At 45.3% G+C, this 14,711-nt stretch overlaps 1 protein-coding gene and 1 pseudogene across 1 annotated transcript in view; both read left to right on the top strand.

Annotated features, from left to right (window-relative positions):
- Positions 1-14,711, top strand: part of LOC126277975 (autophagy-related protein 16-1-like) — an 865,117-nt gene that overhangs the window by 670,693 nt on the left and 179,713 nt on the right. The gene's annotated exons all lie outside the window — the stretch shown is intronic.
- On the top strand, positions 6,650-6,767 carry LOC126279196 (5S ribosomal RNA; annotated as a pseudogene).

Raw genomic sequence — 14,711 nt, 5'->3', positions numbered from 1 at the left:
AAGACGATCATATCCAAGCAGCATACCGTGAACAGCATAAACACATAAGACGCCGAGGAAATCTACGGAATCATATTAATAAATGTTTGTTACATGTTTCGTTTTGTGTTGCCGATATTACTTGTGATTTATGTGATATCACCTGTGACCACATCAGTTGTAACGCGCAAGCTAGCTACTTTGTTCAGAAACTACGTATGTCTACTAGAGGGTTCGCTTCCTGCTGCATTTGGTGTCCGGTATCAGATTTGTTCTGCTGAATATAACAGTAACCCTACAATTCTTCTGAATCCATGGCGTGTCTGGTACAGAACCCGTAGGTGATATTATAACGAAAAAAAGGGAGCCTTCGTTGCGGGGGAAACAATACTTTTATTGACGCGTTTCGCCCCTCTGGGGCATCATCGGAAAAATTCAGTGAACTCGAAAATTCGCATTTGTCACATGCGCGGGGACAGTTATGCACCCCTTAAACATACCGAAGTATGTTCAAAAAGCAGTGCTGGCACACAAGCATACTTGCAGGTTTTGAGAACACGTAACATATGTACACTAAGCTCTAGCTCGCTCCATACAGACTTTACAATTTCACATTCCTGTTCAACTACATAAGAACAGCTGTAGTTTCTTGGGTCATGATTTGGGATCTGTATCAAGTGCTTAAGATGGAAAAGACGCGCAGGAAGTATTGCAACACGTAGATGTAATTCACACAAATGTTTAATAGACGTACTAAGATGAGAATCTCTGGAGGAAAGCCGACGTTGTTGAAGAGAAATCCTGTTTATTATATTTTCCTATGCAACAAGTTTACTGTCTTGATTGTGTATCGTGTATAACGATCACTGTAGTAAGACAAGAGAGACAAACGCGCTTACGGAGGCATACGGAAAGTAAAATTTTCCTACCTTCCGTACGTGACTTACAGAGGATGGGAAGTAGATAATACTGAAGTGAACTGCCTAAGGTTTGTACTGTGCTATGGCTTGTAGAGTAAGTGCGTTTCCTGTAGTTGTCAAAATTCCATTGTCAATATACATTTATTTTCCAAAATACTTCAGCATTATATTATGTTTTGCTAAGTGATTCTGTTGTAACGTATCATAACTGGACATACCATGTAGCCGCCCGCCCCATTTTGCTGTTGGGAACACCAAGCTGTTTCCTGGCATACGATTGCAGCGGACACTGAAAGCGATATTTTGACTTTAGGGAAGTCGTCTAAGTTTTGGCAGTAGGTTTTTTGCATCACCTATTTGAAATAAACTGGCAACGAGTCGTGGCAGGAAACAGCACTTTGCAGAGGGGTGCGATTGGCGGAGACAGGAAACGGCTACTGGAAATGGCTGCGTTCAGCTCTTCGGCTTGATTGGCTAAAAGGTTTAAGCTTCGAAAGAATTTCGTGAAGGTGAGTGGAGCTTGCAAAAGCGAGAGCTGGTTGTATGGCAGCCCTTGTGGCTGTACTAAGCGAGCTGCGGGTCCTCTTGGACGGAGCTAATGTTTCGCAGTCTTTAACATTTCTGAAGTCATGAGTTACTGTTTCTTCGTTTACAACGAACTTACCTTTCCAACATGAGGAACCTACAAGAAATCGAAAGCCCAATCCCATGTATGGGCTTGGGATATGCTTAGCCATATTCTTGATTTTTGAAGTATTGCGATGTGCCTTGAGGTGACAAAAAAGTCCCAATGTCGTGTCGGACCTCCTTGTGCCCGGTGTAGTATAGCAACTGGATGTTACATGGGCTCTACAGCCGTCCTTAATTGCGAAAGTGTTGCCGTTTCAGAGTTTTGTACACGAACTGACTTCTCGATTACGTCCCATAAATGTTCCATAGGATTCATGTCGGGCGGTCTAGGTGGCGAAATTATTCGCTGGAATTGTCGAGCATGTTCTCGTAACCAGTCGTGAACATGGCGCATTGTCGTCTTTAAAAATGGTTCAAATGGCTCTGAGCACTATGGGACTTAACATCTGTGGTCATCAGTCCCCTAGAACTTAGAACTACTTAAACCTAACTAACCTAAGGATATCACACAACACCCAGTCATGACGAGGCAGAGAAAATCCCTGACCCCGCCGGGAATCGAACCCGGCAACCCGGGCGTGGGAAGCGAGAACGCTACCGCACGACCACGAGATGCGGGCGGAAACCTTTTCACATGAAACACCTGAGTAGAAATGACAGCATGTCCAATGCACTGACCTTTTATATCTTGTATACGCGATACTAGCGACATCTTTATATGTCCAGTTCGCTATCCCCTAACTTTTGTCACCTCGATATTCACTTGGTTTTTATATCTTTAGCTAAGATTTTTTATTTAAACGTGCGCCTGACGCGTAACTGCGAACAGTGGCGTATTGCATGTTGGGGACGTGGCGTGCCGTGACGCGTCGTAATTGCTTCTAAACGCCATCGGTGCAAGACGGGTGTCGGCGATCGCGGTGTTGCTCGGCGGGCGCCCGCAGCGCGGCTGGGCTGGCAGGCGACTCGCACGCAAGCGCCATGCATTAGGCAGCTGTCGCCGGGGAGGCGGCCAGGGCAGCTAACTAGCAATAAAGACGGCCGGCAGGTCGGCTGCACGCGAGCCCTGCTCGGAGCGGTCATTTAAGGCTACCGGATCCCGCGCAGCTTACCTCGCGTCTCAAGTTTTGCGCCAGCCACTCTTCTCTTTGCTCAGGCGCCGCCCGGAACTTTTTGCTCAGCTCTTGATGTAGTATTTACAACCAACGTGTATATTATCTCCCATGTGCTGCAATTTGATTCGGCTGTTGTGCGCACTACATGCGATGCGTCATGGGCTATTATACGACTTCCCTGAGACTTTTACTCTTCTTGCGTCATAACCTTTTCTAATCTTAGTACTGCAGGCTCCGACCTCACAAGCGGAACCTGAGATACAGAGTTTTTATTCATTCTAGAATTTTCACACGTTTCTAAATAATTTTCTGTGTTAAGGCCGAGATTTGATATTCCACTGCACAACATACGATCCTCCCTACCCCCTCTCCTTGAATAAATTTCTTCTTGTCGCGGGGGTTCCACAGCTTCGTCGCATCCCACATCTCTCTCACCAAACGTTTTGATCTCAACATTCTTCCACATCCACTTCTCTCCGTCTCTTCTTGGATACCCATTATCCACCCTTTTCGTGGTCTTCCTCTTTTTTCTCGCCATGGAGGTTGCAATGAAAGTGCTCACTTTGGTCATTTACCTTCTTCGACATGCCATAACAATCACATCTGTTCTCCTATTCTATCCGTAACACTGTAAGGGCTAGTGAAATGAAAAGCAGACAGTTCAAAAAAAAGTAAGATTCTGTTTATTACTTCAAAAATAATCGGTGTAACTGTTAATACATTTATCCCACTGTGAGACAGGGCGGTTAGTAGCCTCGTGGAGAAACGTGATTATCTATTCAGTCGTGTACCTCTTTGTCCAGAGCAAATCGACAGCCAGTAATGTCTTTCCTCAGGTCTTCAAAAATACGGAACACTCATGGGGAGAGACGGGGACTGTATGGCGGATGCGTGAGCGCTTCCCAGCGAAACTTGTGCAGCCCAATTGTTTCCTAGGTTGTTAGGGTGCACCAGCATGTAGTCAAGATTGTTTCGACTATTCTTCAGAAGTTTCGCTGGGAAGCCCTTACACATCCTCCATACCGCCCCGAACTCCTCCAATGCGATTTACGTATTTGTCGCCATTCAACTGGTTCAAATGGCTCTGAGCACTATGGGACTCAACTGCTGTGGTCATTAGTCTCCTAGAACTCTTAAACCTAACTAACCTAAGGACATCACACACATCCATGCCCGAGGCAGGATTCGAACCTGCGACCGTAGCAGTCGCACGGTTCCGGACTGCGCGCCTAGAACTGCGAGACCACTGCGGCCGGCCTGCCGCCATTGATTTGTTTCAGACGAAGGAGCGCACGCATCGGCACAATCATGGCTCGTAGGTAACCGCAAAAATCTTTCCGTGAAGACAATGACCGTCTTTTCTCGCTATGGGATAAGTGTATTAACAGTCATGGCAATTACGTTTGAAATAATATACAGTTTATTTACTTTTTTTCAACAGTTTCGTTTTCTTTTGCAATCGGACTGCGTATTTTCTGTTACTTCTCTTCTTACGCTGTCAAGCTGGAAAAATTCTACAGTGTTGTCTCAACTTGTCCACTCCTAAATCTGTAACTCTATTTTTATTTCTTTCTGCGAGTTTGGAACACTCATTCCCATTACTTTTATTGGTTCCACGATGGATTTGTATAATCGTATTTTAACCTTTAAAGAGACGTGTGTGTCTAGGGTTTTTAAGTTTTGTGATGTGTCTGGACTCTGGCCTAAAATTTTAGGCTGGAGGTTTTAGTGTATTACAGAGTGGCTGACTCCTCGCCTTTTTTCCTTGCGGTCAGCCAGCCACTTCCATCTGCTACATTGTTTTAGCTTCCTCTGTCATTTTCTTCCTGTGTTGTCCGTGTTTTACTACTGACGCTCTGCTTCATCCCACACTTTGGTGTGGGTGAGCACATGTTTTTCAACGATTGTTACCCATGTTTTCTGTTCCGTATTAATTCCTGTTCTGGGATTTTTCTTGACACCCGTCTCACTATGTTACTGAACGGGCGCTGAAGACCTTGCTGTCGTGCGCCCAAGACCCCTCTCCTACCCTACCTAACCTTTAAACTCATTTTTAAGGACCAAAGTACAGACGTTTATTTGTCTTGCTATCCACACTATGACCTTTTGAACCACACGTGGTCGATATTGCTCGAAGTGGTTTATGGAGACCACAAAACCTCTTGAGTGACGATGGACTGCTTGGCCCCGTGTGTGACGGATAAAAGATGTCCTCTTACATGTAAGTTAACTAATATAGTACATTCTCTAGCTTGTCCTTTATTAATACATGGCAAAGCATCTTTTACCTAAGACTGTCGCAGAGCTAAACAAGCTCCCTGACAGCCGGTAGCGCTGTTGCCAGCCTTCAATCTGAGAAGCGCCAACGTCTGCAATCGAAACTATAGGCCTAGTCGTCTACAGAGCTGCGACGGCACTAAGGCACTGCCATAGAGACGTATAGAAAACCGCGTTACGTGACTGGTCAAGACAGTCCCGCAATTGTTGGAGAGCTTCTTACCTCGAGTCTGCTAGATTACCAGCGTAAACCTTCCTCATAATGCTAACCTACTCTTGGGTCCAGTAAAAAGACTGTATAGTCTACTGTCACAGACGGTCATACGCTCTTGACAAAAGTCCGCATTCCAACTTATCACTTCAGCCCTTAACGCGGGAAGGTATCTACGATCTTAAACAAGAGCCAGTGAATACGATATTGCAGTGCCTGTGTTATTCCGAATTACGATGCAATGTTCCTTTGGAATAACACAGGCACTGCACTATCGTATTTGTCTGCCGACAACTGGCAAGCGACTTTCAACTAAAATGTCTCGGCTGTACAGGAATATACACAATGGACCATTATCATTGAGTGCAACCAGACGTCAGGCAGTACAGCCCCACCTTCCCCCTACCACCGCTCCCAGCACCTTCACCAACTTTAGCACCTAACTAAACTTCAGAATGAAAAAGAACTTTCTTCGATCGCTTTCGTTTTAAAAATAGTGAAAGATGAATGATATTTAGTTTTATGGGTATTTTATTAAGTCACAAACTAATGAGTGAATGAGACAATTGGTAATGCTTATGTCTAACCACCATTGTTGCATTTGAGCTGTTTTCAGTAACCCCACGTCATAAATCATGCTCAAGATCCTTTCAGTTACTTGTTTTAACAACGGTATTGTTATTTAATCCTGGACTTTGCAATTACTTGTTTTTATTTTCGTTGTTATTATAGTAAAAAATCTACTGTCACATCTATAAATCTTGAATCCCACATTTCTCTTCCACCAGTTATGTGTTGTGCTTGGGCAGAGAGAAGAGAGAGAGAGAGAGAGAGAGAGAGAGAGAGAGAGAGAGAGAGAGAGAGAACGAATGATGAAGCAATTCCTCGTGCATTGCCAATATTAACTTCTCTTCCTTCTAAGATAAGAAAGCTGTCTACTAATAGTGTGTGTGTGTGTGTGTGTGTCGGGAGGGGGGGGGGGGGGGTGTTTGGCGCTTGTTACAAAACATGTTTCCCCTGCACTATTATGCCGCACGCTTCACCTGCACCTCCATTTAAAATGAACCAAGTTAACAGTGTGTGCGTTATACTTGACATTTGTAAATCATTTGATGAATAGATTATTTAATTCTGAACTGGCAGAAACTGGAAGACTTCAGGCTGTTACCGCTTTGTGTTTGAGGACTCTTATAGTAATTTATAATAATAATAATAATAATAATAATAATAATGTGTGCAGCACTATAGTAGCCCTTATACAGGGCGTCCCAGGAGGAATGGCCAATATTCAGTGATATGAGAGGAATGATTATTCGAAGCAGAAAAGGCTAGTAAATATGGGCTCTAAAACGCATACCTTAAGAGCTACGAGCATTTCTTCATCTTCGATACTGTGAAAAAAATCTCTTCTACTGTAAGATCCTTGCTTTACATGTTTTGGGAGGAGACCGTGTGGACTAAAACAAGAAAAGATCGTTTAGTACACATAAAAACTCCGTCCGAACAGGCCATGAAGGCCCAACGGCCTTGCCGTAGTGGTAACACCGGTTCCCGTCAGATCACCGAAGTTAAGTACTGTCGGTCTGGGCTAGCAGTGGGATGGGTAACCATCCGGTCTGCCGAGCGCTGTTGGCAAGCGGGGTGCACTCAGCCCTTGTGAGGCAAAACTACTTGATTGAGAAGTAGCGGCTCCGTCACGAAAACTGACAACGGCCGTTAGAGCAGTGTGCTGACCACATGCCCCTCCATATCCGCATCCAATTATGCCTGCAGGCTGAGGATGACACGGCGGCCGGTCGGTACCATTGGGTTTGGTACACACAGGCTCTAGAATACATGAAGCACTAGGGACACTTGTTCGGTAGTAGACATGTGATTCGCAACAGCAAAGATGAGCCAGTGCTCATAGGTATGCATTTCAGCTCACGTTTCCTAGACTGTTTTCGTGTTTTGGTCCATTCTACCACCTCTCAAAATATGGAAAACAAAGAGCTTGCAGCAGAAGAGTTCACAGTATCGAAGACGAAGAAGTGCTGACAGCTGTTACGGTATGCATTTTAGGCCTTGGTATGCTAGACTTTTTTGCTACAAATGATTGTTCCTGTCATACACCTGAATGTTAACCATTCTTTCTGGAACACTCTCCCTACTGTTGTCGTGCTGCCGATTAGTTTATTTATCTGTTTCGAAGTGAGCAATGCAGCAATTTATGGTCTATTGTAGAAACTATGTACAACTTGGAGAAGATATCTTCATTAGATATTTAGGATTTGTTACATATATATCTCAATTTTTTCATGGTCAATCTATTGTGCAAATCACAAAGTATGTTTGTAGTAGGTGGACTACGTGAGAAACCTGTGATCTCCATAATGCTAGTAAATTAGAAAAGAAAATTGATAACTATCGTATTAATCTTACAAAATTGTGATCTTTGTAAAGATAATTTAGATTCACGACTGAATCACATTAAAACCGTTTTGTTCTTACCCCTTAGGGGGTAAACACGCCCAGTTTGGGAATCACTGGCCTAATGGTAAGCGCTCGCGATAAGCGGGAAATCCGAGTTCGAGTCCCGTTCCGGCACAAATTTTCATTGTCGTCATTCCATTATGCAGCTAACGGTTGTTCACGAGCCTGTAAATGTGGTGGTGCGCTGCAGAGACTAGAACAAGTTAATTTGACAAAGTAACTGACGGCTGGAACAGTGACTCAGGCAAGTGAGAAAAAAGTCTTTGCTGCTTTGGGTTCAACATCTATACCTTTGCTCGTCAAGTCGTAGTGTATATAATTACCATGCTCACAAGCATGAGCGAACGAACATTTTCTGTGGTGCAAAGCAGTAGCCGGTAGCAACGAACACCATTAGATGATGAAACTTCCTGGCAGATTAAAACTGTGTGCCCGACCGAGACTCGAACTCGCGACCTTTGCCTTTCGCGGGCAAGTGCTCTACCAACTGAGCCACCGAAGCACGACTCACGCCCGGTACTCACAGCTTTAATTCTGCCAGTACCTCGTCTCCTACCTTCCAAACTTTACAGAAGCTCTCCTGCGAACCTTGCAGAACTAGCACTCCTTTAGATGATATTCAATTCGCATTCGCAGATGCTCGCTTATGTTCCGTCGGTGTTACCGATATTCCAGCGAACCATCAGAGGAAGTTTGCTTAGTCTCACCTTAGGCTCTCGCTTTGGTATGAATAGCAGAGACGGCCTTCGTCGTCTTTGCAGTCAGCTGTCAAGCGCGCGGACTACTCTTCATACTGAACATAAGTTGCGTGAGCGGTGGAGTGGTCAGAAAAGAATGTAGTGTACACTACCCGATTAAAAGTATACGCACAAAATGGTTCAAATGGCTCTGAGCACTATGGGACTCAACTGCTGTGGTTATTAGTCCCCTAGAACTTAGAACTACTTAAACCTAACTAACCTAAGGACATCACACACATCCATGCCCGAGGCAGGATTCGAACCTGCGACCGCAGCAGTCGCACGGTTCCGGACTGCGCGCCTAGAACCGCGAGACCACCGCGGCCGGCCTAGTATACGGACACCTGTAATGGAAATTAATATGGGGTGTGTCCATCATGAACTCTGCTGGGGACCCTGTAATTGATGTGACTGAAGATTAGAGGAGGTAGTGATGTTGGACGATGGGGTGTGGAGCAAAGTCAACGTTGTAACTCATCCCAAAGATGTTTGATTGTGTTCATACCGGGACTCTGGGCAGGCCAGTGCCTTTCACGAATGCTACTGTCCTCAAACCATTGCCTCACAGATATTGCATTACGACAGGCTGCATTGCCATGCTAATACAATCAGTCATCGTCTCCGAACTGATCCCCTAATATACGCTGTACAGAATGCTGTGAAACGTGTCCCCTCAAGCCTCGCTTAGCATTGAACAGAGAAAAGTGTGGCTTATGAGGAACTGATCGAATATTGTTTTCCATCCTTTTCAACTCCTTATGCACAGTCGCTGTTAGCTTCTCTGATGGTAGCAATCAGGAACTCACGGGTGATATCGTTCGCTGATTTCAGGCGGTTTTTTTACAACTACCCTCCGCAGTGCTCGACGGGTCTTGGCCGCCAATAGATGAGATTTGCCTGGTCTTGATTCAGCCGTGGTACTTTCTTCACGTTTCCAGTTAGAGTTCATTTTATTACTTCTCTTCAAATCACATTAATCATGGAATGGAAACACACAGCAACAGAACGTACCAGCGTGACTTCAAACACTTTGTTACAGGAAATCTTCAAAATGTCCTCCGTTAGCGAGGATTCATGCATCCCCCCTCCGTCCCATAGAATCCCTGATGCGCTGATGCAGCCCTGGAGAATGGCGTATTGTCTCACAGCCGTCCACAATACGAGCACGAAGAGTCTCTACATTTGGTACCGGGGTTGCGTAGACAAGAGCTTTCAAATGCCCCCATAAATGAAAGTCAAGAGGGTTGAGGTCAGGAGAGCGTGGAGGCCATGGAATTGGTCCGCCCCTACCAATCCATCGGTCACCGGATCTGTTGTTGAGAAGCGTACGAACACTTCGACTGAAATGTGCAGCAGCTCCATCGTGCATGAACCAATGTTGTGTCGTACTTGTAAAGGCACATGTTTTAGCAGCACAGGTAGAGTATCCCGTATGAAATCATGATAACGTGCTCCATTGAGCGTAGGTGGAAGAATATGGGGCCCAATCAAGACATCACCAACAATGCCTGCCCAAACGTTCACAGAAATCTGTGTTGATGACGTGATTGCACCGAAGTCAACATTACCTTCCTTCAATTGGGCCAACTGGCGGTCAATCGAGGAAGTACAGTACGTAGTGACGAAACTAAAATGAGCTCTAAGATGGAAATTAAGCGTTTCCGGGCACATGTCCACATAACATCTTTTCTTTATTTGTGTGTGAGGGATGTTTCCTGAAAGTTTGGCCGTACCTTTTTGTAAAACCCTGTATAGGGCGCCGAGAGGAACAGCACAGCATTCGTCGGGAACCACCTGAAGATGGCAGCGTGTACGTCTGCTGAAATATTGTGGATACCCGAGAGCTGTTCAATTCAGGAAACATATTCATGTAGCACAAATGCACTTGAAAACGAGAATAAATTCTCGAACGCGTTGTGGTAAGCAGTAAAAATAAATAACTGGTGCAGTTTTCATTGTTTAACTCATACTTTACAACTGAAACAATGCAATATTGAAATGAAGCAGCTCGGTACTGGCAACAATGCTTTGCCTCCGCTTTGGAGCGAGGACTCATCAGCTGCTTATTGCCTCAGTGGTACATATCCAATAGTTCGACGAGGACTTCTCGAACACTCCCTAGCAGCGAATGGTAGGGAACACTGGTTTACTAATGGTCGTACGCCGGTCCCCATTCGTTCCCGTTTAAACGAGGTTTCAACGATTTAAAAAAAAGTTTGTTAGTGACGAGGGTTGAGCGGAGCGGGGTCGGTGCGGGCGGCGTGCGTGTGCGGCCTTGGCCGCGCGCCGCCGCTGCAGATGCAGATCGGAATGCCGGCTGCGGCCTTGCTGGGCTGCGGCGGCCTTGCGGCGGACGCTTCTTGCGCCCCGGTCGCCCCCGTCGCCGCAAGCCGCAGGCGGACGGGACGGCTGTCCGCGCGGCAAAAAGCTCGCGACGTACCTTGCTGCGCCTTGCGGCTTTTCTCCCCATTATTCCTCCCCCCACACGTGGCCAGCTCTGTCGCGGCGTATCTCGACGCCAGTGCGTGGTTGGCGCGGCCAACAGTGCAAGCTCGTCTAAGTAAGCACTAGTTTACTGTAATTTTCTAATGAAATGTAGTTTCCTTGCAGTCACGCTTTGTGCGTCGTCAGAGACAAAGTTTCACTGCATGTTCTCTTTCTTGTTCTTAGACTGCACGCAACGGCACATCGTGTCATCTGTATACACTCTGCCGGCCGCGGTGGCCTCGCGGTTCTAGGCGCGCAGTCCGGAACCGTGCGACTGCTACGGTCGCAGGTTCGAATCCTGCCTCGGGCGTGGATGTATTTGATGTCCTTAGGTTAGTTAGGTTTAAGTAGTTCTACGTTCTAGGGGACTAATGACCACAGCAGTTGAGTCCCATAGTGCTCAGAGCCATTTGAACCATTTTTTTGTATACACTCTGCGTGGTGACGACAAGGACTTGTTGAAAACCCAAACGTTCTCTGGCCCATTACATCTACATCTACATCCATACTCCGCAAGCCACCTGACGGTGTGTGGCGGAGGGTACTCTTGAGTACCTCTATCGGTTCTCTCTTCTATTCCAGTCTCGTATTGTTCGTGGAAAGAAAGACTGTCGGTATGCCTCTGTGTGGTCCCTAATCTGTCTGATTTTATCCTTCGCGAGATATACGTAAAAGGGAGCAATATACTGCTTGACTCCTCGGTGGAGGTATGTTCTCGAAACTTCAAGAAAAGCCCGTACCGAGCTACTGAGCGTCTCTCCTGCAGAGTCTTGCACTGGAGTTTATCTATCGTCTCCGTAACGCTTTCGCTATTACTAAGTGATCCTGTATCGAAGCGCGCTGCTCTCAGTTGGATCTTCTCTCTCTCTTCTATCAACCCTATCTGGTACGGATCCCACAGCGGTGAGCAGTATTTAAGCAGTGGGCCATCAAGCATACTGTAACCTACTTCCTTTGTTTTCGGACTTCATTTCCTTAGGATTCTTCCAATTAATCTCAGTCTGGCATCTGCTTTACCGACGATCAACTTTATATGATCATTCCATTTTAAATCACTCCTAATGCGTACTCCCAGATAATTTATGGAATTAACTGCTTGCAGTTGCTAACCTGCTATTTTGTAGCTAAATGATAAGGGACCTATCTTTCTATGTATTCGCAGCACATTACACTTGTCTACATCGAGATTCTATTGCCATTCCCTGCATCATGCGTCAATTCGCTGCAGATACTCCTGCATTTTAGTACAATTTTCCATTGTTACAACCTCTCGATGTACCACATCATCATCCGCAAAAAGCCTTAGTGAACTTCCGATGTCATCCACAAAGTCATTTATATATATTGTGAATAGCAACGGTCCTACGACACTCCCCTGCGGTACACCTGAAATCACTTTTACTTCGGAAGACTTCACTCCATTGAGAATGACATGCTGCTTTCAGTTATCTACGAGCTCTTCAACCCAATCACACAATTGGTCTGATAGTCCATATGCTCTTACTTTGTTCATTAAATGACTGTGCCGAACTGTATGAAACGCCTTGCGTAAGTCAAGAAACACGGCATCTACCTGTGAACCCGTGTCTATGGCCCTCTCAGTCTCGTAGAAACTAAAATTACTGTTGATTTTATGACGAAACAGAACTACCTTGTAGAATATTTACCATTACAATTACAACACGAGGAAGGAGAGCAAGCAACAAAATGTCACTTATTATTTGTGTACGGTATTGTGAGAAAAATTTATGATTATACGAGGGCCATTCGGAAATTAAGTTCCAATAGGTCGCGAAATGGAAACGACAGTGAAAATCCAATGAAGCTTTGCACACATGTGTTGGGCAGTGCATCTAGAATGCCTGTCGATCGCATCACACGCTCTTTTCAATTTTGAGCACACAGTGAGTACGTAAAGATGCCTAGAACAATAGCGTCTCCCACCAAGTATGGATGGCCACGGCCAGGTTTCGCCTGACTTCATGCTACCCTACATAACGTACCTGCCATACCTTTCCTTCTTCATGACAACTCTTGGCGCACAATGCAGGGGGACGCCCCATAAGCGTTTTCGATGGAAAGTGTTTGACCATCCACCATACAGACCGGATTTGACTCCCTCTGGTGTTCATTTCTGCTCACATGAAGCACTGGCTATGAAGACAACATTTTGGAGAATGAATTGCAGACCAGCATAGAGTAGTTAGAGTAGTGGCGGAAAGCACAGATAGTTACCTTCTATGACGAGGGTGTTGGAAAATTGATACAACGCTACGACAAATGTCCAAGTTTGAGCGGCCACTATGCAGAGAAGTAACTGGAAGGTGCAGCAAATTTTTGGAAAATAAAAAAAAATTACTTGCAGAATGGCTTCATATTTGTAGGTGGCTTAGGGAGCTATAGAGTTTGTAACCACAATTCGCTCCACTGGCAGAAACAACGGCTCTAACTCGACTCGGTAGAGAGTCGATCTGAGCTCGGATGACAGATGCAAGTACGTTAGTCCATGCTGTTTGCATAGCCGTTAATTCTGGCAGTTAGGGCTGTGCACCAACTTCGACGTCCCCGCTGCGTTGTCTTTGAACTAGGAGACGCAAGACAGCGTGTTGTACGTACTGTCCTGCTCTGCCTCCATACAGTGGGCAAAGTGGGTGTTTGCTGGTTGTTCTTGCCAGTGCATTCTTGAGCTCTCTCATCCGCTGAAAACTTGTGGCATAGGAGTTGAAGCAGCGTGGAATGACTTACCCGTATCAGGTCGACTCGATGTTCAGCCGATTTAGAGCCGTTGTTGCTGCCAGAGGTGGCAGTTCTGACGACTAAAATTTGCACCCTGTGCACCGGTGGTTCCCTGTCTGGGAGTAATTGCTCCCTAAGGGATAAAATGAAATTTTCTGAATGGTAAAAACAAATGGCTTCGATTGCTTTTCGGTCACTGAATTATTTTCAGAAGATCATCACTATTATCACTGTTTCGTAAGAGTGTAACACTGGCTGCACAAAGTACAGTAACTACATTCTTGTCAGATAGTTGCGGTAACGCGTAGCACAGTGTGGTGGAGGTTAGAAACGAATGTATGAACACATATTCCTTGTTCCTAAGTCGAGCGTGAGGGCGCAGGGGTTAGCGCACTGAACTCACATTGCGGAGGACGACGGTTCAAACCCGCATCCAGCCATCCTGATTTAGGTTTGCTGTGATTTCCCTAAATCGCTTCAGGCAAATGCCGGGGTGGTTCCTATCTCTAATTCGAGAGTCTCTGATGACCTCGTTGTCGACGGGACGTTAAACACTAACCTCCTCCTCTCTCTGCCTAATGTAGTCCACTCCCATACATCTGTGACAGTAAAACTAAGGCATATATGCTTAAATATCGTAGGAAAATGCCTTCTTCGAGTTGCAGGCAGTTTCCAGTGTGCCAGAAACTAGAAACTGCTTCATTACTTATTTCACAACAAATAAAAGGACAAACTGACAAAGCAACACAACAGTAACTATGTAATGCCTACTACTCTCCTGTAGGCCCTACACATTATTATTATTATTATTATTATTATTATTATTATTATTATTATTATTGTTATTGTTACTATTAGTGGCAGTGTTTAGACCAAAACATTTACAGCCTGAAGTCTTCCTATTTCTCCCAGTTCAGAAGCAAAGACTCCAGAACTGTAGTGATTTACAAACAATAAATGCAGTGCACACTTTTTTAACTTGGTTGATTTTGAATGAATAAGCAGGGCGTGGCTGAAACAAGTGACGCCAGAGACGCAATGGTTCAGAGGAAACATATTTTGTAACAAGCGTCTATCTTGAATGCCGATACTTAGCTTTCTTTTCTGAGCAGGAGTTGTAGGTAGCCCCTGCCATGCAGCCAGA

The sequence above is a fragment of the Schistocerca gregaria genome, chromosome 6 (genome assembly GCF_023897955.1).
Source record: "Schistocerca gregaria isolate iqSchGreg1 chromosome 6, iqSchGreg1.2, whole genome shotgun sequence".
NCBI classification, from domain to species: Eukaryota; Metazoa; Arthropoda; class Insecta; order Orthoptera; family Acrididae; genus Schistocerca; species Schistocerca gregaria.
The sequence above is the reverse complement of the archived record's forward strand: the minus strand, read 5'-3'. Positions and strand labels throughout refer to the sequence as shown.